Source organism: Bos indicus, chromosome 20, assembly GCF_029378745.1.
Source record: "Bos indicus isolate NIAB-ARS_2022 breed Sahiwal x Tharparkar chromosome 20, NIAB-ARS_B.indTharparkar_mat_pri_1.0, whole genome shotgun sequence".
NCBI classification, from domain to species: domain Eukaryota; kingdom Metazoa; phylum Chordata; class Mammalia; order Artiodactyla; family Bovidae; genus Bos; species Bos indicus.
In genome coordinates this window covers 4971604-4994616 of record NC_091779.1, presented here as the reverse complement: position 1 = coordinate 4994616, position 23013 = coordinate 4971604, and the positions used below count along the sequence as shown (strand labels likewise).

Sequence of the window (23013 nt, the reverse complement as noted above, 5' to 3'; positions counted from 1 at the left end):
ACTTTTGCCTGGAGAATTCCATGGACAGAGGAGCCTGGAGGGCTGCAGTCCTTGGGGTTGCAAAGAGTCAGGCAGGCACGACTGAGTAACTAACAATTTCCCTTCACTTTCAAGCAGGAAATATTGCAAGCTGCAGCAGGCTTCCAAGAGCCCTGACTCCCCTTGCCCTGGGAAAGCCTGAAGCCCCACACTGCCATGTGGAAAAAGAGGAGGCTCACCCGCATGTCCTCCACCAGGGCCCGGTCACCTTTGATGACTGGCCTGTGACTAAGGAAAGAGCCATCGCTGATGGAGAAGAGCCTGGGAAGGGTCTGCAGGTCAAAACTGCAGGGGTCGCAGCCCAGAGGGGCTGCCCTCACGGTCCACTTGAGCCACACTGCACCAGACTCAACGGTTCATCTTTCCCCGGGAACCCAGACCCTACAGGCGGCCCATCAAAAGGCCCGGCCTGCATCAGATCCCTGGGGCTCAAGCTCTCTGAGCCTCCTGGTTTCCTTGCCGTTTGAGTTTCTAGTCGGCAGCCTCGGCGCTGGACTCCAAACTGCCCCACCCCCTAGTGGAGAGAGCCAGCCGCGCGCCTCCCGCGGTCGCCGCCCGGACCCAGCGGCCTCCAGCAGCTGGGTTCAGCGAGCCTGCGTGGAAAGGAGCGGGGACAAACGGGGCACAAGGGCTCCTCCCCGCGCCTGCCCCAGGGTCTCTGACGGCCTGCACTCAAGAGTTTTCTGGCCTATCCCATCCACGCCAAGTCTCAGATTGTGAGAAGTCAAGCATGTGAATAAAAATGGAAAGTGTGTCCGTAAGCTCGCACTCTCAGCGGGAATACAAGGAGTCATGGAATCAGACCCTGGGCGGCCTTATTCTTCCCTCATCAGCCAGATGTTTGGCCTAGCCTGGAGAGCACAGATCCCATTAACCCACAGGCCCGACTGGAGGTAAACCCACCCCCGACCCTCAGGGTCCCCCCCACCCCCGCGCCCCCCGTTACGCTGCCCTGTGGCCCCAACCATTCTGAGGCTCCGAGGAGGCAAATCACTCTCCCGGCCGAGTCAGCTTGACCTCCCATCTTTGCAGCTTATGGGGAGGATCTCTGTGTGTGGTGTAGGGGGCTGCTTTTAGTTTGTTTGTTGATTTCCTATACATTGACCAAAATATAAGAAAATTCCATTTAGAATTCCTTAGCTGGATGAACATTTGTGCTCTGTGACTCACTCTGATGCAAAGAGTCAAAGAAAGGTGATTGGGGCTAGGACAAGATGCAGCCTGTCCCACACAGAGCAGAGGCACAAAAGAACATTCCAGGCATTCGCCAGGACCACCTGCTCCTTTGATATGACACATTGGTCTGGGACAGAAAAGTAGGTAAGCCTCCCAGACCTGACCCCCACAGAAGCTCCCCTGGTCTAGTGAGGGAGACAAATGAAAGGAATAAGGACTGCATTTATGGCTTTCCCTAGTCCAGGCGTGAACCACATGGTGGGGAAGTTCAGAGAGGGTGGCGTTTTGTGCAGAGTCTTGAAGAAGGAGCAGAAGAAATCTCCTCCTCGTGTGATTTGTTTAGAGGCACCCTCATCCTTCCATAAATATCCTAAAAGACTCAGTGCTCCACGGCAGGCCAAGAGGAAGCCTTTGGCTCCAGGGATCCTAGAGGCTGCCACTGGCTCATGTGCCCCCTTCCTGAGTCCACTTCCCCTGGATCAGGGAGAGTGATGAAGCAAGCAAAGGAACCCCTAGCAAGGAGGAGGATGGCCCCAGGGCAATAAGTCCAGACCCCAGATGATTGGGAGAGTCTCTAGACAATTTTATTGGAGTGTAATTTGGGTATAATCGCTTTACAATGTTGTATTAGTTTCTGCTGTACAATGAAGTGAATCAGCTATATGTATACATACATCTCTTCCCTCTTGCATTTCCCTCCCCTCCAGAACATTTTTAAATTAGTGCTATCATTTAAAAGTTGGACTATTTCATATAAAAATTATCTTGAATTTTTCTCTTCTTTGAAAAAAAAACTGGAAGGTATGGTGATGTTTAAAAAAAATATTAGTCGCCCAGTCGTGTCCAACTCTTTGTAGCCCGCCAGACTCCTCTGTCCATGGAATTCTCCAGGCAAAAATACTGGAGTGGGTAGCCATTCCCTTTTCCAGGAGATTTTCCCTACTCAGGGATCAAACCCAGTTCTCTTCCATTGCAGGCAGATTCTTTACCATCTGAGCCACCAGGGAAGCCCAAAATAGTGGTACCACACTCTAGCCTGGTAGCTCTAGGCTGGAGCTGAGTAGGAGCTGCCCCCATCAAAGGGCACATGTACCAGTTAGCCTTTGCTCCATAAGAAACCACCCCAAAGCTTAGTGGCTTAAAACAATCATTTATTAGCTACCATTCTGGATGTCAGCAGTTTGGCCTGGGCCCAGCTGGTGTTTCTTCAGCTGGTCTCCCCTAGACTTGCATCCATGGCTGCAACCAGAGGCTGACAGGTGTTCGACTGTCCTCCACATGGCCTGCAGGGCTCGTAGGGGATCCCGAAGATTGCAAAACAGGATGCTTGCATCTCAGTGAGTAGACGTTCCAGGACACGGTACAGGACATCTCCAGATGATGCAAGAGGGTGACTGGGGAGGGCTCGGTGCACGAGGGGGACAAGGGCAAGTTCTGCCAGAACTGACGGGCAGCGCCTGTTACAGTGAAAATGGTTGCCCTTCCCCCTCTCATGACAGTTGTTCAGCTTTGGTTCCCAAGGGCACAAAAGTATGTCTGAAGTCAATAAATGTCTTGAGATGAAAATTCATATGCTAAAATTCACATTGCCCTGAAATGCACATCACCCCCTGTGCCGTATTCTTGACAAAAATGAATGAATCTAATCAAGTCTTTACACTTCAATTATAGAATACAGGAACTACTGGGGAGAGAGGAACAGATAAAGCAACGCCATGAAGAAACGCTCAGACATTCAGAATGTGGGACAATTTGTACAACTCAATTGGCCTATCTTGTCATGGTTATTTAAAAAGAAGGGAAGCAGTAGATGTTCTAGAATGAAACTAAAGAGATATGTCAAGCAAATGCAATGCAGGAACACTGACTGGATTCGAATCCCTAAAGAATTAAAATCCCATCCATAAACCACATTTGGGGGAGTAACATGGATTGGATATTAAATTATATTATTACTGTTAAATGATTGCACGTTAATGATAATGATAATGATGTTTCTTAGGCATGACAATGATATTGTATACATGCTTCCTATCTGCTTCCCATTCCGGTACTGTCCCCTCAGCACTGCTTCTTCATCTCAGTTCAGGACTTCCTTCTGTCATGGTTATTTAAAAAGAAGGGAAGCAGTAGATGTTCTAGAATGAAACTAAAGAGATATGTCAAGCAAATGCAATGCAGGAACACTGACTGGATTCGAATCCCTAAAGAATTAAAATCCCATCCATAAACCACATTTGGGGGAGTAACATGGATTGGATATTAAATTATATTACTGTTAAATGATTGCACGTTAATGATAATGATAATGATGTTTCTTAGGCATGACAATGATATTGTATACATGCAGGAGAAACTTCTTAGTCTAGGAGATGAATGGTAGAATATTTAAGGTTTGTGCCAGTAATTAAAAATATTGTCTCTTGGCTCCAAACTCACCCTCTTGGCTTTGTGATGCTGGGTTTCGGACACTGCACACCACATGGAAGGATCTGCCAAACGAGGATGCTAGAGAGAGAGCCTGCAAGGCTGGAGGAGGAAGGGACTTGCTCCTTCCCATCTGCTTCCCATTCCGGTACTGTCCCCTCAGCACTGCTTCTTCATCTCAGTTCAGGACTTCCTTCCTACAGCAGCCACGAAATCCAGCCCCATAGAGACACCAGCACCTTTTAACCAGCACCCCCCTCAGAGGTCTGGGTCCCAGGGCCATAACTCGAGAGACCCTTGACTTCAGACAGGAGAGTCTCTGCAACAGGGAGCCCTCTGGTAGAAATCTGGTTTAATAACCCTCATCTTTGTCCCTTATGCCACCAGCCCAAAGGACAGTAGCTGCTTCCTGAAATTGTCTCTTCTGTAATTTCCAGGAGTCCTCATGTTATTTTTCTGGTTACCCAGTTAATAACATATTTAGTACGGGCTTCGAGGTGGCACTAGCAGTAAAGAACCTGCCTGCCAATGCAGGAGATGTAAGAGACCTGGGTTCAGTCCCTGGGTGGGGAAGATCCCCTGGAGGAGGAAATGGCAACCCACTCCAGTACTCTTGCCTGGAGAATCCCATGGGCAGAGGAGCCTACAGTCCACAGGGTCGCAAAGAGTCGGACACAACTGATGCGACTTAGCACAGTTAAGTCAATATAGTAAATTCTCTCCACTCAAATAGCAGGTGTGGTTTCTGTTTCCTGACTAGGTGAAGTGCAATGATGTTTGCTACTTGCTTTAAAAAGACTCAGTCTAAAGGGGAAAATATATAGATATATGTGTAGATACTATATACACACACAGAAGCATATATTGAGACAAAGCAAAGAGACAAAAGTGTTGGATCTAGGCGGTAAGTACAGGAGTGTTCATTGTATTTGACCTTCCTTCACTTTTCTGTGACTATAAAACTGGTCATGCTAAGGATTTCCCTGACAGTCCTGTGGTTAGGACTCCATGCATTCACTGCAGAGTGCCTGAGTTCAATTTAATTGGAGAACTAAGATCCCACAAGCCACGCAGCATGGGGGAAAAAAAAAAAAGGGAGAGAGAGAGGAAATAAGGACAATAATACCTAACTCATGATACTGTTATAAGTCAGTTGAGATACTCATTAGAAAAGAAAAAAACTACTTTTCTACTTTCCCAAGTACGTGTGCAGCCCCAAAAGCCATGCATCCTGAGAAGTCTGGGTCCTGCTGGTTGGCTTCTGTCCTGGAGCAGAGAAAGCATGTGGATACGTAAGCCTTAGCCCAGCACCTGCCGACAGTGGCTACACCTGCAGTCATCCACCAAGGCCCTGACTTGACAGAGAATCCGGACCTGGGGGGATCTCACAGGTCACGTCAGATGATTACAGCAGAAAAAAAATTGGTGCCTTTAAGTCGAAAACAAAGAGGACTTTTCAGAAACTTTTCTAAGAAATCACATCAACAATTATGATCGTCCCTATCAGTTCCAAACCTTTGACCTTAGCCCCTCATGTTCCAGATGAAGCCCCTTCTTCTTTCTCTTTCCTCCCACAAAATCCCCTTTTACTATGAAAGAAGGCCTCTCCTATACCTTATTAAATGACCCTGCACCCATCTCTTGGCAGAATGTCATCCAAACCCTGTAACCATCTTCCTTGTTCTTTCTTTTTTCTAAATGTCTTTGGGTCCAGTCTCACTGAGATACAGCTGACTTTAACATTGCATTAGTTTAAGGTATACAACATATTGATCTGATAATATGATATATGTATACAATACAAAATGATTCCTGCCGGAAGACACTGCTGTTTCTTTTTGTTTATTTATTTCTGTCTGTGCTGGGCCTTCACTGTGGCACAGTCTTCCTCTAGTTGTGGCAAGCGGAGGCCGCTCTTCATCGTCGTGTGTGATTTCTCACTGCAGTGGTCCCTCTTGTTGTGCAGCATGGGCTCTAGGGCGCTCGGGCTTCAGTAGTTGTGGTTCCCGGGCTCCAGAGCACAGGCTCAATAGTTGCAAGCTGCTCCATGGCATGTGGGATCCTCCCGGACCAGGGGTCAGACCCGAGTCTCTCACACTGGCAGGTGGATTCCTCACCACTGAGCCACCAGGGAAGCCCAGGCATCATTATTTCGTAAAAGCGATTTTGCTTTTCCTCCAAGCCTCTGACCACTGAGCCTCAGTGAAAAGCTGGCATCTCTTTTGGTCCTGGTCCCTGTACCCCACGTTGCACTGGGTTTCTATCTGTTGTTTCTAGACAGAGGTTTGTTTGCTTAATGCCTTTGACCCATCAGTCTGTATCCCAGTGCAGGTCACTTCCCTATATTCTTCCCTTTGTTGGCTGCACCCTCTACAGATCCAGGTTTTGGTGAGCACAAGCTAGTTTTACTTCCTTAAGAAAAACACTGGCTACCTCAGCCCCAGTTAAATTTCACTCAGACAAGGAGGGTGTGTGTGAATTCTAACATGGTCTTAAAATAGAAGGCCAGGGAGTCACCTGCCAGTCTCTGGAGGCTCTTTGCAAAGCTTGTCATGGAGCTGACTGCAAAAGAGGCAGCGCTGGGATTAAAGAGCAGGCCCCACCCCAGGAAAGTGGGGTATCCAAAGTCTACGACCATTTGGCCCACACTGCTCTGTGGTTTGCTCTGCTGTTTCCTATGTCTGAAACAGCCTCCCTGTCTTGCCTGCCTACTAAAAGTCTTCTTATCCAGCGAGGTCTGGCACAACTATTCTAGCCCTCATAAGGCTTTCTCTGCTTCCTCCAGTGCAAACACAGATGACCCATCAGCCAATAAACACGTGAAAAGATGTTCCTCTTCACCATCAGGAAAATGAACATTAAGACAGTAATCCAACACTTATCACCCTTCGGAGTATGTAGAAACAAAATCTTTGATAATATCAAGCATCCGAAACAGTGTGGAAAAAGAAAGATTCTCATATCCTGTTGGTTGGCAGAACCTCTATGGAGGATCAGCTGGAAAGATCTAGTAACATTTTAAACATGCACACCTTATAAACAAGCACTTTCTCTTCCCATCACCCACCTTTGGAGAAAGACTACTTCCATATACCAGCAAAAAGCGCACAGAAGAATGCTTTCTGAGAGAAATAGGGACAAACTGGAAGCAATCTGAACATGCATTACCAGAGCAAGGAATACACTATGGTGCCGCCATCCTATAAGCAAGCAGGTAGCAGGTAAAAAGACTGAACCAGAGAGAAGCACGGAGGTCGAGAAGCGATGAACATGCCGGCAAGCAGATCTTGCTCTATGATACCATCCCTACTAAAAGAAGCCAGAGGTCCTTGGAGAAATGATGCCAGGGATGGACACAGTAGGTACAAGATGAGCCTGGAACATTTTGTAATGCCAGAAAGTAATGAAATATTTCGAAAAAAGATGTGTGTCACAAAGACACATGAAGGGGCTTCTACTGGCCAAACATGGCCAAACCTATGAGTCAATAATAAACAGATAAGTAAACAAAAAGACAGGGAGAAGGGAGGGTCCTAGCTTACCAGAAAATGAGAAGTCCCCTGGTATATGGAGAAGGATCATTACAGCTAGCAAATCATCATTTTGCAACCATCTCAACAGAGATTGGCTCAGATAAGAATCATCAAAGGATGCTAAATCTGGGAGGAAATGTTGACAAGGAGCAGGCTATGTGCATGGTCTTAAGTGCCTTCAAAAGACTACATATTAGTTGCCAGGGGAAAAGAATAATAGCTTTACAGTGAACAACTCAGACCATATCTTGTCCAGGTGATCAAAATTAGTATCACCAACAAGGGGCAACTGAACACTGTGATTGTGCATATGTGGTCCCATCGTCTATATTTCCTGGCTGAAAATGCCTGACTTGAATCTAATCATCAACCTAATCATCAGAAAACAATAGAAAACCCAAAAAAAGAAACAGTTCATTTTATAAAAAGTGACTGTATTCTTCAAAAGTGTCCATATTTGGACTTCCCTGGAGGTCCAGCAGTTAAGACTCCATGCTCCCAATGCAGGGGGGCCTGGATTCAATCCCGAGCCAGGGAACTAGATCCCACATGATGAAACTAAGACCTGATGCAGCCAAATAAATAAATATTTTTTAGACATGTCAATATCATAAAGTACAAAGAAAGACTATTAAAAAATGGTCCATATTAATAGAAGAACAAAAAACATGACAATTAAAGGCAATATTTGATCCTAAATTGGAGGGGGAAATCCTATAAAGGACATTAACCAATTAATTGACAAAAATGGAATATAGATGGTAGACTAGATCAAATTAGCAAGTCAATACCACATTTAGAGGAGCTGATAACTGCTATGCCTATGTAAGAGAATATCTTTACTTTTATGCATTGAAGAATTTAGACGAGCGGGGACATGATGTACACTGCTGCTGCTGCTAAGTCACTTCAGTCATGTCCGACTCTGTGCGACCCCAGAAATGGAAGCCCACCAGGCTCCCCCATCCCTGGGATTCTCCAGGCAAGAACACTGGAGTGGGTTGCCATTTCCTTCTCCAATGCATGATAGTGAAAAGTGAAAGTGAAGTCGCTCAGTCGTGTCCGACTCCTAGCAACCCCATGGACTGCAGCCTACCAGGCTCCTCCATCCATGGGATTTTCCCTACTTTCAAATGATTCAGAAAAGAAAATTACATTTTATCTGTATAATAAGATTACATTTCAATGGACATGAGTTTGAGCAAACTCCAGGAGACACTGAAAGACAGGGAAGCCTGGTGTGCCATGTGGTTGCAAAGGATCGGACACGACATAGCTACTGAACAGTAACAAAGATTACATTATATATATAATGTGTATATACATACATGTATATACACATATATAGAACAAATATGAAATCTGGAGAAAGGTTATCTGAAGATTCTTCGAACTACTATTCTTGTAACTTTTGTGTTTAAAAAGAAGTTGTTGCTTCAGACTAAAAAGTTGGAAAAAGATTATGTAGCTATACGTAATAGCATAGAGCTCCAAATACACTGGTGAGTGCAAAAGGAAAATTTGCAAGATAACTCACTCAGTGTGATGAGTTCCCGTATTATATCCATTTGTACATAAGTAATTCATAAAGAAAGGTCTGGAGAAATACCTACCAAATTGATTATGTAGTTTACCTTTGGGGAAGAGACTAGGAAACCAGGATAGCTCTCATAGAACAGTTCATCTGGGGACCTCCCTGGTAGGCCCAGGGGCTAAGACTCTGCACTTCCAAAGCAGAGGGCCCAGATTCGATCCCTAGTCAGGGAACGAGATCCCACAGGCCACAACTAAAGATTCTGTGTGCCACAACGAAGACAGGGCACAGCCAAATAAGTCAGTCAATAAAATTAAGAATAGCTCATCTGCAATATCTTTATTTGTTAAAAGAATTTGTGAATTGGGCTTCCCTGATAGCTCAGTTGGTAAAGAATCTGCCTCCAGGATGGGAGACCCGAGTCTGAATCCTGGATCAGAATGATCCCCTGGAGAAGGGATAGCCTACCCACTCCAATATTCTTGGGCTTCCCTGTGGCTCAGCTGGTAGAGAATCTGCCTGCAATGCAGGAGACCCCAGTTCGATTCCTGGGTCAGGAAGATCCCCTGGAGAAGGGAAAGGCTACCCACTCCAGTAGTCTGGCCTGGAGAATTCCATGGACTGTATAGTCCATGGGGTCGCAAAGAGTTAGACACAACTGAGTGACTTTCCACTTTCATTTATGAATTGCTTATGCAATTAGAAATAACTTGTTTAAAAGGCTAAAGTTGCCTTGCTCTCAATTCCCACTGGTGACAAGGGTCATGGCTCAAGTTTTCTGAGACAGTTCTCATTTAAATATTTGAGCCCATTCTCACATACGGCAGTCTCAGAAAACCTCCAGCTTTGGGGTTTGAGAAATCTGGTCAGGAAATGGCAGCGGCATGGAGTGTTTGGAAAGACTTCAGAATCAAACAGAACTAGTTTGAACCCTTCCCTCCATCACTCACCAACAGTGCAATATTAAGCAAGCTTCCTCCAGGAACCTCACTTCCCTTACCTGAACAAGAGCAAAGAATGCTTCTAGAGCAGCAACCGGGCTTTAAGTACAGTGTACATAAGGCATGTGTCCTGGGGCTGGTAAGCATCTGTTTATTGTTACTTATTCCACCTTTCTTAGTGAGCTGCTTCTTGTCCTCTTCCCCTGTGAGCCCAGTGGCTCTTTAAAGAAGGATCCATCCCCGTATTCGTTCTCTACTCCCAAATGTGCCCCACAGGACGCTCTGTACATTGTCACCTGACTAACTCTTGCTGGCAGGGTAAATAAACCCTAGAGCCACAAATCTGGAGCAACATCAAGTACGCTGAGGCCTCAGGTTCACAATGATCACATGTACGGAAACACGGCTTCTGAAGTCACTGTGGAGAAATCTGTAAGTGCCAAGAAGATGAAGACATGACCAATGACCTCATATGTTCCAGAGGTGAAAGAGCAGTGAACATCCCCCCAGACCAGAGGTGTACCAGGCATTCAGTAACAGGTATTATTTTTAAATATTCTGTGGTCAAAAATGTTGAGGAAATGCCAAACTAGGTAAAACTAAATGGGCTATTTACTGCAGGACTTATCAGCTCCTTTTATGTGCTAATGTGTGCCATGAATGTCCAACAATGTAATTTGCATTACATTACAAGCTTATTTGACCCCCCCTCCCATACCTTTTTCTAAAGGATCTCAGTGTTTAGATCCCATAAAACGTTCTTTATGACTGTGGCTCACCTCAGTCAGCTGAGCTAGATCTGACTGAGGCTCAGATCATGAACTCCTTATTGCCAAATTCAGGCTTAAATTGAAGAAAGTAGGGAAAACCACTAGACCATTCAGGTATGACCTAAATCAAATCCCTTATGATTATAAAGTGGAAATGACAGAGATTCAAGGGATTAGATCTGATAGAGTGCCTGAAGAACTATGGATGGAGGTTCATTACATTGTACAGAAGGCAGTGATCAAGACCATCCCCAAGAAAAAGAAATGCAAAAAGGCAAAATGGTTGCCCGAGGAGGCCTTACAAATAGCTGAAAAAAGAAGAGAGGCTAAAAACAAAGGAGAAAAGGAAAAATATACCCATTTGAATGCAGAGTTCCAAAGAATAGCAAGGAGAGATAAGAAAGCCTTCCTCAGCTATCAGTGCAAAGAAATAGAGGAAAACAATAGAGTGGGAAAGACTAGAGATCTCTTCAATAAAATTGGAGATACCAAGGGAACATTTCATGCAAAGATGGGCACAATAAAGGACAGAAATGGTATGGACCTAACAGAAGCAGAAGATATTAAAAAGAGGTGACAAGAATACAGAGACCAGATCAGATCAGTCGCTCAGTCGTGTCCGACTCTTTGCGACCCCATGAATCACAGCATGCCAGGCCTCCCTGTCCATCACCAACTCCCAGAGTTCACTGAGACTCACATCCATCGAGTCAGTGATGCCATCCAGCCATCTCATCCTCTGTCGTCCCCTTCTCCTCCTGCCCCCAATCCCTCCCAGCATCAGAGTCTTTTCCAATGAGTCAACTCTTCGCATGAGGTGGCCAAAGTACTGGAATTTCAGCTTTAGCATCATTCCTTCCAAAGAAATCCCAGGGCTGATCTCCTTCAGAATGGACTGGTTGGATCTCCTTGCAGTTCAAGGGACTCTCAAGAGTCTTCTCCAACACCACAGTTCAAAAGCATCAATTCTTCGGCGCTCAGCCTTCTTCACAGTCCAACTCTCACATCCACACATGACCACAGGAAAAACCATAGCCTTGATTAGACGAACCTTTGTTGGCAAAGTAATGTTTCTGCTTTTGAATATGCTATCTAGGTTGGTCATAACTTTCCTTACAAGGAGTAAGCGTCTTTTAATTTCATGGCTGCAGTCACCATCTGTAGTGATTTTGGAGCCCAGGAAAATAAAGTCTGCCGCTGTTTCCACTGTTTCCCCGTCTATTTCCTATGAAGTGGTGGGACCAGATGCCATGATCTTCGTTTTCTGAATGTTGAGCTTTAAGCCAACTTTTTCACTCTCCACTTTCACTTTCATCAAGAGGCTTTTGAGTTCCTCTTCACTTTCTGCCATAAGGGTGGTATCATCTGCATATCTGAGGTTATTGATATTTCTCCCGGCAACCTTGATTCCAGCTTGTGTTTCTTCCTGTCCAGCGTTTCTCATGATGCACTCTGCATATAAGTTAAATAAACAGGGTGACAATATACAGCCTTGACGAACTCCTTTTCCTATTTGGAATACAGAGAAGAGCTATACAAAAAAGATCTTCATGACCCAGATAACCACGATCACTTACCTTGAGCCAGACATCCTAGAATGTGAAGTCAAGTGGGCCTTAGGAAGCATCACTATGAACAAAGCTAGTGGAGGTGATGGAATTCCAGCTGAGCTATCTCAAATCCTGAAAGACAATGCTATGAAAGTGCTACACTCAATATGCCAGCAAATTTGGAAAACTCAGCAGTGGCCACAGGACTGGAAAAAGTCAGTTTTCATTCCAATCCCAAAGAAGGGCAATGCCAAAGAATGTTCAGACTACTGCACAATTGCGCTCATCTCACACACTAGTAAACTAATGCTCAAAATTCTCCAAGCCAGGCTTCAGCAGTACGTGAACTGTGAACTTCGAGATGTTCAAGTTGGATTTAGAAAAGCCAGAGAAACCAGAGATCAAATTGCCAACATCTGCTGGATCATCAAAAGAGCAAGAAGATTCCAGAAAAACATCTACTTCTGCTTTACTGACTACGCCAAAGCTTTTAACTGTGTGGATCACAACAAACTTGGAAAATTCTTCAAGAGACGGGAATACCAGATCACCTGACCTGCCTCCTGAGAAATCTGTATGCAGGTCAAGAAGCAACAGTTAGAACCCAACATGGAACAACAGACTGGTTCCAAATCGGGAAAGGAGTACATCAAGGCTGTATACTGTCACCTTGATTATTTAACGTATGTGCAGAGTACATCATGAGAAATGCTGGGCTGGATGAAGCACAAGCTGGAATCAAGATTGCTGGGAGAAATATCAATAACCTCAGATATGCAGATGACACCACCCTTATGGCAGAAAGCAAAGAACTAAAGAGCCTCTTGATGAAAGTGAAAGAGGAGAGTGAAAAAGTTGGCTTAAAACTCAACATTCAGAAAACTAAGATCATGGCATCCGGTCCCATCACTTCATGGCAAATAGATGGGGAAACAGTGAGAGACTTTATTTTGGGGGGGGATCCAAAATCACTGCAGATGGTGACTGCAGCCATGAAATTAAAAGACGCTTGCTCCTTGGAAGAAAAGTTATGACCAACTTAGACAGCATATTAAAAAGCAGAGACATTACTTTGCCAACAAAGGTCTGTCTAGTCAAGGCTATGGTTTTTCCAGTGGTCATGTATGTATGTGAGAGTTGGATGGACTATAAAGAAAGCTGAGTGCCTAAGAATTGATGCTTTTGAACTGTGGTGTTGGAGAAGACTCTTGAGAGTCCCTTGGACTGCAAGGATATTCAACCAGTCCATCCTAAAGGAAATCAGTCCTGAATATTCATTGGAAGGACTGATGCTAAAGCTGAAACTCCAATCCTTTGGCCACCTGATGTGAAGAACTAACTCATTGGAAAAGACCCTGATGCTGGGAAAGATTGAAGGCAGGAGGAAAAGGGGACAACAGAAGATGAGATGGTTGGATAGCATCACCGACTCGATGGACATGAGTTTGAGCAACCTCCAGGAGGTGGTGATGGACAGGGAAGTCTGGCGTGCTGCAGTCCATGAGGTTGCAAAGAGTCAGACACGACTGAGCAAGTGAACTGAATGAAAAGTATGCTTTGAAAAATACTGCTTAGAGTTGTTTCTCCACTGTCAGTGCGTAGTAAGAATACTACTCAGTGGAAATTTAACAATATAACTTGCCTACTTAACCCAAGAGGGCAAAGGAGTAAGCTAAGTTAAGAATTAACCAGGGCAGCCATGTTGTATTGAGGTGCGGGCAGCAACTCTTCAGCACACTGTTCGTGGACTTGGGGTGTTGGTGTGGCAGTTCTGCACCGGAAACTCTTAAGGCCTCTGCATATGGCTCCCTAGAGGAGGAGGAGCCAAGATGGCGGAGGAGTAGGACGGGGAGAACACTTTCTCCCCCACAAATTCATCAAAAGAGCATTTAAACGTCGTTTAAATTCCACAAAACAACTTCTGAATGCTGGCAGAGGACATCAGGCACCCAGAAAAGCAACCCAACTCTTCGAAAGGAGAGAAGAAATACAGCTCCACCCCCCCAGAACACCGACACAAGCTTCCCTAACTAGGAAACCTTGACAAGCCACCTGTACAAACCCACACAGAGTGAGGAAACGCCACAATAAAGAGAACTCCATAAACTGCCAGAATACAGAAAGGACACCCCAAACTCAGCAATTTAAACAAGATGAAGAGACAGAGGAATACTCAGCAGATAAAGGAACAGGATAAATGCCCCCCAAACCAAACAAAAGAGGAAGAGATAGGGAATCTACCTGATAAAGAATTCCGAATAATGATAGTGAAATTGATCCAAAATCTTGAAACTAAAATGGAATCACAGATAAATAGCCTGGAGACAAGGATTGAGAAGATGCAAGAAAGGTTTAACAAGGACCTAGAAGAAATAAAAAAGAGTCAATATATAATGAATAATGCAATAAATGAAATTAAAAACACTCTGGAGGCAACAAATAGTAGATTAACAGAGGCAGAAGATAGGATTAGTGAATTAGAAGATAGAATGGTAGAAATAAATGAATCAGAGAGGATAAAAGAAAAACAAATTAAAAGAAATGAGGACAATCTCAGAGACCTCCAGGACAATATTAAACGCTACAACATTCAAATCATAGGGGTTCCAGAAGAAGAAGACAAAAAGAAAGACCATGAGAAAATACTTGAGGAGATAATAGTGGAAAACTTCCCTAAAATGGGGAAGGAAATAATCACCCAAGTCCAAGAAACCCAGAGAGTCCCAAACAGGATAAACCCAAGGAGAAACACCCCAAGACACATATTAATCAAATTAACAAAGATCAAACACAAAGAACAAATATTAAAAGCAGCAAGGGAAAAACAACAAATAACACACAAGGGAATTCCCATAAGGATAACAGCTGATCTTTCAATAGAAACTCTTCAAGCCAGGAGGGAATGGCAAGACATACTTAAAATGATGAAAGAAAATAACCTACAGCCCAGATTATTTTACCCAGCAAGGATCTCATTCAAGTATGAAGGAGAAATCAAAAGCTTTTCAGACAAGCAAAAGCTGAGAGAATTCTGCACCACCAAACCAGCTCTCCAACAAATACTAAAGGATATTCTCTAGACAGGAAACACAAAAACGGTGTATAAACTCGAACCCAAAACAATAAAGTAAATGGCAACAGGATCATACTTATCAGTAATTACCTTAAACGTAAATGGGTTGAATGCCCCAACCAAAAGACAAAGACTGGCTGAATGGATACAAAAACAAGACCCCTACATATGTTGTCTACAAGAGACCCACCTCAAAACAGGGGACACATACAGACTGAAAGTGAAGGGTTGGAAAAAGATTTTCCATGCAAATAGGGACCAAAAGAAAGCAGGAGTAGCAATACTCATATCAGATAAAATAGACTTTAAAACAAAGGCTGTGAAAAGAGACAAAGAAGGTCACTACATAATGATCAAAGGATCAATCCAAGAAGAAGATATAACAATTATAAATATATATGCACCCAACACGGGAGCACCACAGTACGTAAGACAAATGCTAACAAGTATGAAAGGAGAAATTAACAATAACACAATAATAGTGGGAGACTTTAATACCCCACTTACACCTATGGATAGATCAACTAAACAGAAAATTAACAAGGAAACACAAACTTTAAACGATACAATAGACCAGTTAGACCTAATTGATATCTATAGGACATTTCATCCCAAAACAATGAATTTCACCTTTTTCTCAAGCGCACATGGAACCTTCTCCAGGATAGATCACATCCTGGGCCATAAAGCTAGCCTTGGTAAATTCAAAAAAATAGAAATCATTCCAAGCATTTTTTCTGACCACAATGCAGTAAGATTAGATCTCAATTACAGGAGAAAAACTATTAAAAATTCCAACATATGGAGGCTGAACAACACGCTGCTGAATAACCAACAAATCACAGAAGAAATCAAAAAAGAAATCAAAATTTGCATAGAAATGAATGAAAATGAAAACACAACAACCCAAAACCTGTGGGACACGGTAAAAGCAGTCCTAAGGGGAAAGTTCATAGCAATACAGGCACACCTCAAGAAACAAGAAAAAAGTCAAATAAATAACCTAACTCTACACCTAAAGCAACTAGAAAAGGAAGAAATGAAGAACCCCAGGGTTAGTAGAAGGAAAGAAATCTTAAAAATTAGAGCAGAAATAAATGCAAAAGAAACAAAAGAGACCATAGCAAAAATCAACAAAACCAAAAGCTGGTTCTTTGAAAGGATAAATAAAATTGACAAACCATTAGCCAGACTCATCAAGAAACAAAGGGAGAAAAATCAAATCAACAAAATTAGAAACGAAAATGGAGAGATCACAACAGACAACACAGAAATACAAAGGATCATAAGAGACTACTATCAACAATTATATGCCAATAAAATGGACAACGTGGAAGAAATGGACAAATTCTTAGAAAAGTACAACTTTCCAAAACTGGACCAGGAAGAAATAGAAAATCTTAACAGACCCATCACAAGCACGGAAATTGAAACTGTAATCAAAAATCTTCCAGCAAACAAAAGCCCCGGTCCAGATGGCTTCACAGCTGAATTCTACCAAAAATTTAGAGAAGAGCTAACACCTATCCTGCTCAAACTCTTCCAAAAAATTGCAGAGGAAGGTAAACTTCCAAACTCATTCTATGAGGCCACCATCACCCTAATACCAAAACCTGACAAAGATCCCACAAAAAAAGAAAATTACAGGCCAATATCACTGATGAACATAGATGCAAAAATCCTTAACAAAATTCTAGCAATCAGAATCCAACAACACATTAAAAAGATCATACACCATGACCAAGTGGGCTTTATCCCAGGGATGCAAGGATTCTTCAATATCCGCAAATCAATCAATGTAATACACATTAACAAATTGAAAAATAAAAACCATATGATTATCTCAATAGATGCAGAGAAAGCCTTTGTCAAAATTCAACATCCATTTATGATAAAAACTCTCCAGAAAGCAGGAATAGAAGGAACATACCTCAACATAATAAAAGCTATATATGACAAACCCACAGCAAACATTATCCTCAATGGTGAAAAATTGAAAGCATTTCCTCTAAAGTCAGGAATAAGACAAGGGTGCCCACTTTCGCCATTACTATTCAACATAGTTTTGGAAGTTTTGGCTACAGCAATCAGAGCAGAAAAAGAAATAAAAGGAATCCAAATTGGAAAAGAAGAAGTAAAACTCTCACTATTTGCAGATGACATGATCCTCTACATAGAAAACCCTAAAGATTCCACCAGAAAATTACTAGAAATAATCAATGACTATAGTAAAGTTGCAGGATATAAAATCAACACACAGAAATCCCTTGCATTCCTATACACTAATAATGAGAAAACATAAAGAGAAATTAAGGAAACAATTCCATTCACCATTGCAACAGAAAGAATAAAATACTTAGGAATATATCTACCTAAAGAAACTAAAGACCTATATATAGAAAACTATAAAACACTGGTGAAAGAAATCAAAGAGGACACTAATAGATGGAGAAATATACCATGTTCATGGATTGGAAGAATCAATATAGTGAAAATGAGTATACTACCCAAAGCAATTTATAGATTCAACGCAATCCCTATCAAGCTACCAACAGTATTCTTCACAGAGCTAGAACAAATAATTTCACAATTTGTATGGAAATACAAAAAACCTCGAATAGCCAAAGCGGTCTTGAGAAAGAAGAATGGAACTGGAGGAATCAACCTACCGGACTTTAGGCTCTACTACAAAGCCACAGTTATCAAGACAGTATGGTACTGGCACAAAGACAGAAATATTGATCAATGGAATAAAATAGAAAGCCCAGAGATAAATCCACGCACATATGGACACCTTATCTTTGACAAAGGAGGCAAGAATATACAATGGATTAAAGACAATCTCTAACAAGTGGTGCTGGGAAATCTGGTCAACCACTTGTAAAAGAATGAAACTAGACCACTTTCTAACACCATACACAAAAATAAACTCAAAATGGATTAAAGATCTAAACGTAAGACCAGAAACTATAAAACTCCTAGAGGAGAACATAGGCAAAACACTCTCCGACATACATCACAGCAGGATCCTCTATGACCCACCTCCCAGAATATTGGAAATAAAAGCAAAAATAAACAAATGGGACCTAATTAACCTTAGAAGCTTCTGCACATCAAAGGAAACTATTAGCAAGGTGAAAAGACAGCCTTCAGAATGGGAGAAAATAATAGCAAATGAAGCAACTGACAACTAATCTCAAAAATATACAAGCAACTCCTACAGCTCAACTCCAGAAAAATAAACGACCCAATCAAAAAATGGGCCAAAGAACTAAATAGACATTTCTCCAAAGAAGACATACAGATGGCTAACAAACACATGAAAAGATGCTCAACATCACTCATTATCAGAGAAATGCAAATCAAAACCACTATGAGGTACCATTTCAAAAACCAGTCAGAATGGCTGCGATCCAAAAGTCTACAAATAATTAATGCTGGAGAGGGTGTGGAGAAAAGGGAACCCTCTTACACTGTTGGTGGGAATGCAAACTAGTACAACCACTATGGAGAACAGTGTGGAGATTCCTTAAAAAACTGGAAATAGAACTGCCTTATGATCCAGCAATCCCACTGCTGGGCATACACACTGAGGAAACCAGAAGGGAAAGAGACACGTGTACCCCAGTGTTCATCGCAGCACTGTTTATAATAGCCAGGACATGGAAGCAACCTAGATGTCCATCAGCAGATGAATGGATAAGAAAGCTGTGGTACATATACACAATGGAGTATTACTCAGCCATTAAAAAGAATACATTTGAATCAGTTCTAATGAGGTGGATGAAACTGGAGCCGATTATACAGAGTGAAGTAAGCCAGAAGGAAAAACATAAATACAGTATACTAACGCATATATATGGAATTTAGAAAGATGGTAACAATAACCCGGTGTACGAGACAGCAAAAGAGACACTGATGTATAGAACAGTCTTATGGACTCTGTGGGAGAGGGAGAGGGTGGGAAGATTTGGGAGAATAACATTGAAACATGTAAAATATCATGTAAGAAATGAGTTGCCAGTCCAGGTTCGATGCACGATACTGGATGCTTGGGGCTAGTGCACTGGGATGACCCAGAGGGATGGTATGGGGAGGGAGGAGGGAGGAGGGTTCAGGATGGGGAACACATGTATACCTGTGGCGGATTCATTTTGATATTTGGCAAAACTAATACAATTATGTAAAGTTTAAAAATAAAATAAAATTAGAAAAATTAAAAAAAAAAAAAAGAATTAACCAGGACATTTTTAAGGGTCACTGTCAATTTCCCTCATATTTCTCCTGTTCCTTTGCCCTGCTGGTCCAAGAAACATGTGCAAAGAACCCTGACCAAAGAAAAACAAAAGGTCATATTTATGACTGAAAAGACAGACCCCAGTATACTTACGGCTTCACTTAATCTTGTTCATTCCAGGCTACCCAAACAGCAGATAGGACAAATGACTGAAATAGCCAGGATTTTGCACTACGGTCACGTCATGAACCACATGTAGAAATGCTTGTCCCTGCACCAGCCAACTGGAATAGTTAAGCAAATGTTCCACAGGGTGGGGCTAGGAAGGCCAAAAGTCATACTCATGCTCATTATGACCTCAACAAATAGGCAATGTGACAGTCTGAAGTGTCACCTTTTTATTTATTATCTTTGAGTAAGAAAAATCTGTTACATTAGCCCATCCAGCATTTATGCCCCCCTTTTCGGATAACAACACACCTTTCTTTTGGGGCGTTGTTCTTCCCCTTTTCTCCCTACCCACCCCCTCACACTGCATGTCTTAATGGGCCTATTAATCCAGGCACCCTGTGCTCCATTGCCCAACGAGTGTGTACTGCACCTAAGATACAGTCAGTTAGACCCTAGGTCACCCAGAAATTTCAAAGCTAAAATAGGGCATGCCCTCATGCACTCTTTCATGTCTGACTCTTTGCAACTGCATGGACGGTAGTCTGCCAGGCTCTTCTGTCTATGGAATTCTCCAGGCAAGAACACTGGAGTGGGTTGCCATTTCCTTCTCCAGGGGACCTTTCTGACCCAGGGATCAAACCTGCATTTCCTGTGTCTCCTGCATTGTCGGTGGATTCTTTACCAGACGAGCCATTATGAGCCATTGCAGAAGCAATAGGGTGCAGAATAGGGTGATACAAGGCCAGAAAAAGGTTAGGCTTTGATGGACATGTCGGTAAAGTTCCAGAGACAGCATTTAAGTGATGTTGCAGCTGCTGCTGCTGCTGCTAAGTCACTTCAGTCGTGTCCTGCTCCGTGCGACCCCATAGATGGCAGCCCACCAGGCTCCCCTGTCCCTGGGATTCACCAGGCAAGAACACTGGAGTGGGTTTAAGTGATGTTACACAGGTCCAATACTTTGGCCACCTCATGCGAAGAATTGACTCATTGGAAAAGACCCTGACACTGGGAGGGATTGGGGGCAGGAGGAGAAGGGGACGACAGAGGATGAGTTGGCTGGATGGCATCACTGACTCTATGGACATGGATTTGGGTGGGCTCCAGGAGTTGGTGATGGACAGAGAGGCCTGGCGTGCTGTGATTCATGGGGTCGCAAAGAGTCAGACACGACTGAGCAACTGAACTGAACTGAACTGAACTTAACCCAGGTCCCCAGGTTTCCCTGGTGGCTCAGATGGTAACGAATCTGCCTGCTATGTGGGAGACCTAGGTTTGATGCCTGGGTTGGGAAGATCTCCTGGAGGAGGGCATGGCAACCCACTCCAGTATTCTTGCCTGAAGAATCCCCATGTACAGAGCAGCCTTGCAGGAGTCGGACACAAGTAAGCGACTAAGCAAGCACCCAGGTCCCCAGAGCTGTCCTGGGTCCCCTCCTTTGCAGAAATTCAGCTTTTCTTCTGATCCTCTGAGATGGGAGTGAGATCAAAGACCCCAATTAGAGTAACAACCTTTTGCTTTCTGCTTCTTTTATCTTGCTTTAACAGCTGCTGCTCATCATTCCCTGCTTTCGCTTCTGTGATCTTGTTTGCTTGGCGGGAAGTTGGGCTGCCTGGGGAGGGGAAGAATCTGAGCTGTTTGAGAGGGAAAACCCTAAAGACTTGGAAGTTTGCGGTGTATAAAAGATACCCAGAACAAAGTGTGGGCACTCAGCCTCTGGAGGCGACCCCACTGAGCCTGCACCGGTGCTGAATAAACCCTATTGCTCTGCACCTCCAAGCGGCACCTGTATCCTTCCATGGTTCCTACAATATGAGCGCCCCCGAAAGCCTGCCAACAAATTTCCAGAGAGTTTCTGTTGCTTGCAGCTGAAGAACATGGCTCAATACACTGAGCAAAATAATCTCAGCAAGTTATGTCCAACTCTTGGCGACGCCATGCACTATAGCCCACTAGGATCCTCTATCCATGAGTTTCTCCAGGCAAGAATATTGGAATGCGTTGCCCTGCCCTCCTCCAGGGGATCTTCCCAACCCAGAGATCAAACTCACATCTCTTATGTCCCCTCCACTGGCAGTCAGGTTCTTTACTACTAGCGCCACTTGGGAAGCCCCTACACCTCTCCTTTCCTTGGACTAAAAATCTGAAAGTGACCTGAAAGCTCCCCCGACAGCCTAACCTCCACATTCCACATAAAAAGGATGCTTGGGCCACACAGTTCACTAGTGATGGTCAGCCTGCCTGTGTGTCCTGAGCAGATTTTCACACAACTTCCATTTTCCACGTAGAACAACCTAAACTGCTCTGGGTAGAAGGTCTGAGTTGTGACTGTTTTTCCTCCCCTCCTGCGCCAAACTGGCCCTCCACCGCCACTTCTCAAATGCTGCAGGAGAGTGTGTACTCGCTGTAAATAGTCCAGGGAGCCTGAGCATACCCCCACTGCCTGTCTCTCAGCACAGCTTTCGGCTTCGTCTTCTGAAGGCTCTTGCCCTCGGTCAGGAGCTCCAAGTACGGAGCGTGGCAGTGTCCGCTCTCCGGCTCCTGTCAGCGGCTCACAGGGATCACCGGGCCAAGGACATTCTATTCTGAGTGTGGCCCCAGCATGTTTCATTTCATCAGCAAAGCAAGAGTTTATTCTGGAGCAAGACGTTTTGGGCATATTCACAGAGGTCAACGAGCCGTAGTACTTCCTTATATGCAGAACACAAAATCATCACGTAAAAATCTGACCCAACTGGCAGTATGGGCTTTAAAGTAAACAAACTCACCCTGAAAATGACCTCGCTGGCCTGGCCAAGTTTGCACCTCAGAGTCCCAGGCTGCAAGAGTGGTACAGAGTCTATAAAAATCAAACTGCAGTGATCTTCGGTTCTCTAGCAGAATGGCTGGGAACCAAAGCATCCATTTTTCTCTTAGAACTGGAGGCCGTCACTGGCTGCTGAGCATACGCTGCAAATCCGTGTCCCTTGGAAAGAGCAACAACAAAGGAGTGTCAGCTCAGGGTCTTCCCCACAGGGCAGCCCAGGGCTTTCCGAGCAAGGGCGGGAAGGGAACCCAGACTTGCCGAGGCTTTCCAAGGGAGCTGAGAAGCAGCTGCCCTGCCCATAGCCAGCTGCTCCGCCCTGTGTCGTCTCAATCTACCTTCCAAGATCAGGCCTCAGCTCCCTCATCTGTAAAATGTGAGTAAATAAGAGACTGCACAGAGAAATGCAAATCAAAACTACAGTGAGGTACCACTCTGCACCAGCCAGAATGGCCATCATTAAGAAGCCTACAAACAATAAATGCTGGAGAGGATGTGGAGAAAAGGGAGCCCTCCTACACCGTTGCGGCTCTAGTGGTAAAGAACCGCCTGTGGTGCAGGAGACGCAAGAGACATGGGTTCCATCCCTGGGTCAGGAAGATCCCCCGGAGGAGGAAATGGCAACCCACTGCAGTATTCTTGCCTGGAGAGCCCCATGGACAGAGGATCCTGGCAGGTTACAGTCCGTGGGGTCACAAAGAGTTGGATATGACTGAAGCAACTTAGCTTGCTTGCACGCACCTACACTGTTGGTGGGAATGT

At 43.9% G+C, this 23013-nt stretch overlaps 1 long non-coding RNA gene across 2 annotated transcripts in view; it reads right to left on the bottom strand.

Moving 5' to 3' along the window:
• Window positions 1–23013, bottom strand: part of LOC139177980 (uncharacterized) — a 191115-nt gene that overhangs the window by 140833 nt on the left and 27269 nt on the right. The window contains exon 2 of one of the 2 annotated variants that reach the window (XR_011562394.1): window positions 19434–22413. This is a non-coding gene — a long non-coding RNA (uncharacterized lncRNA). The remainder of the gene's footprint in view (window positions 1–19433; window positions 22414–23013) is intronic. The other variant, XR_011562393.1, reaches the window with a different exon arrangement.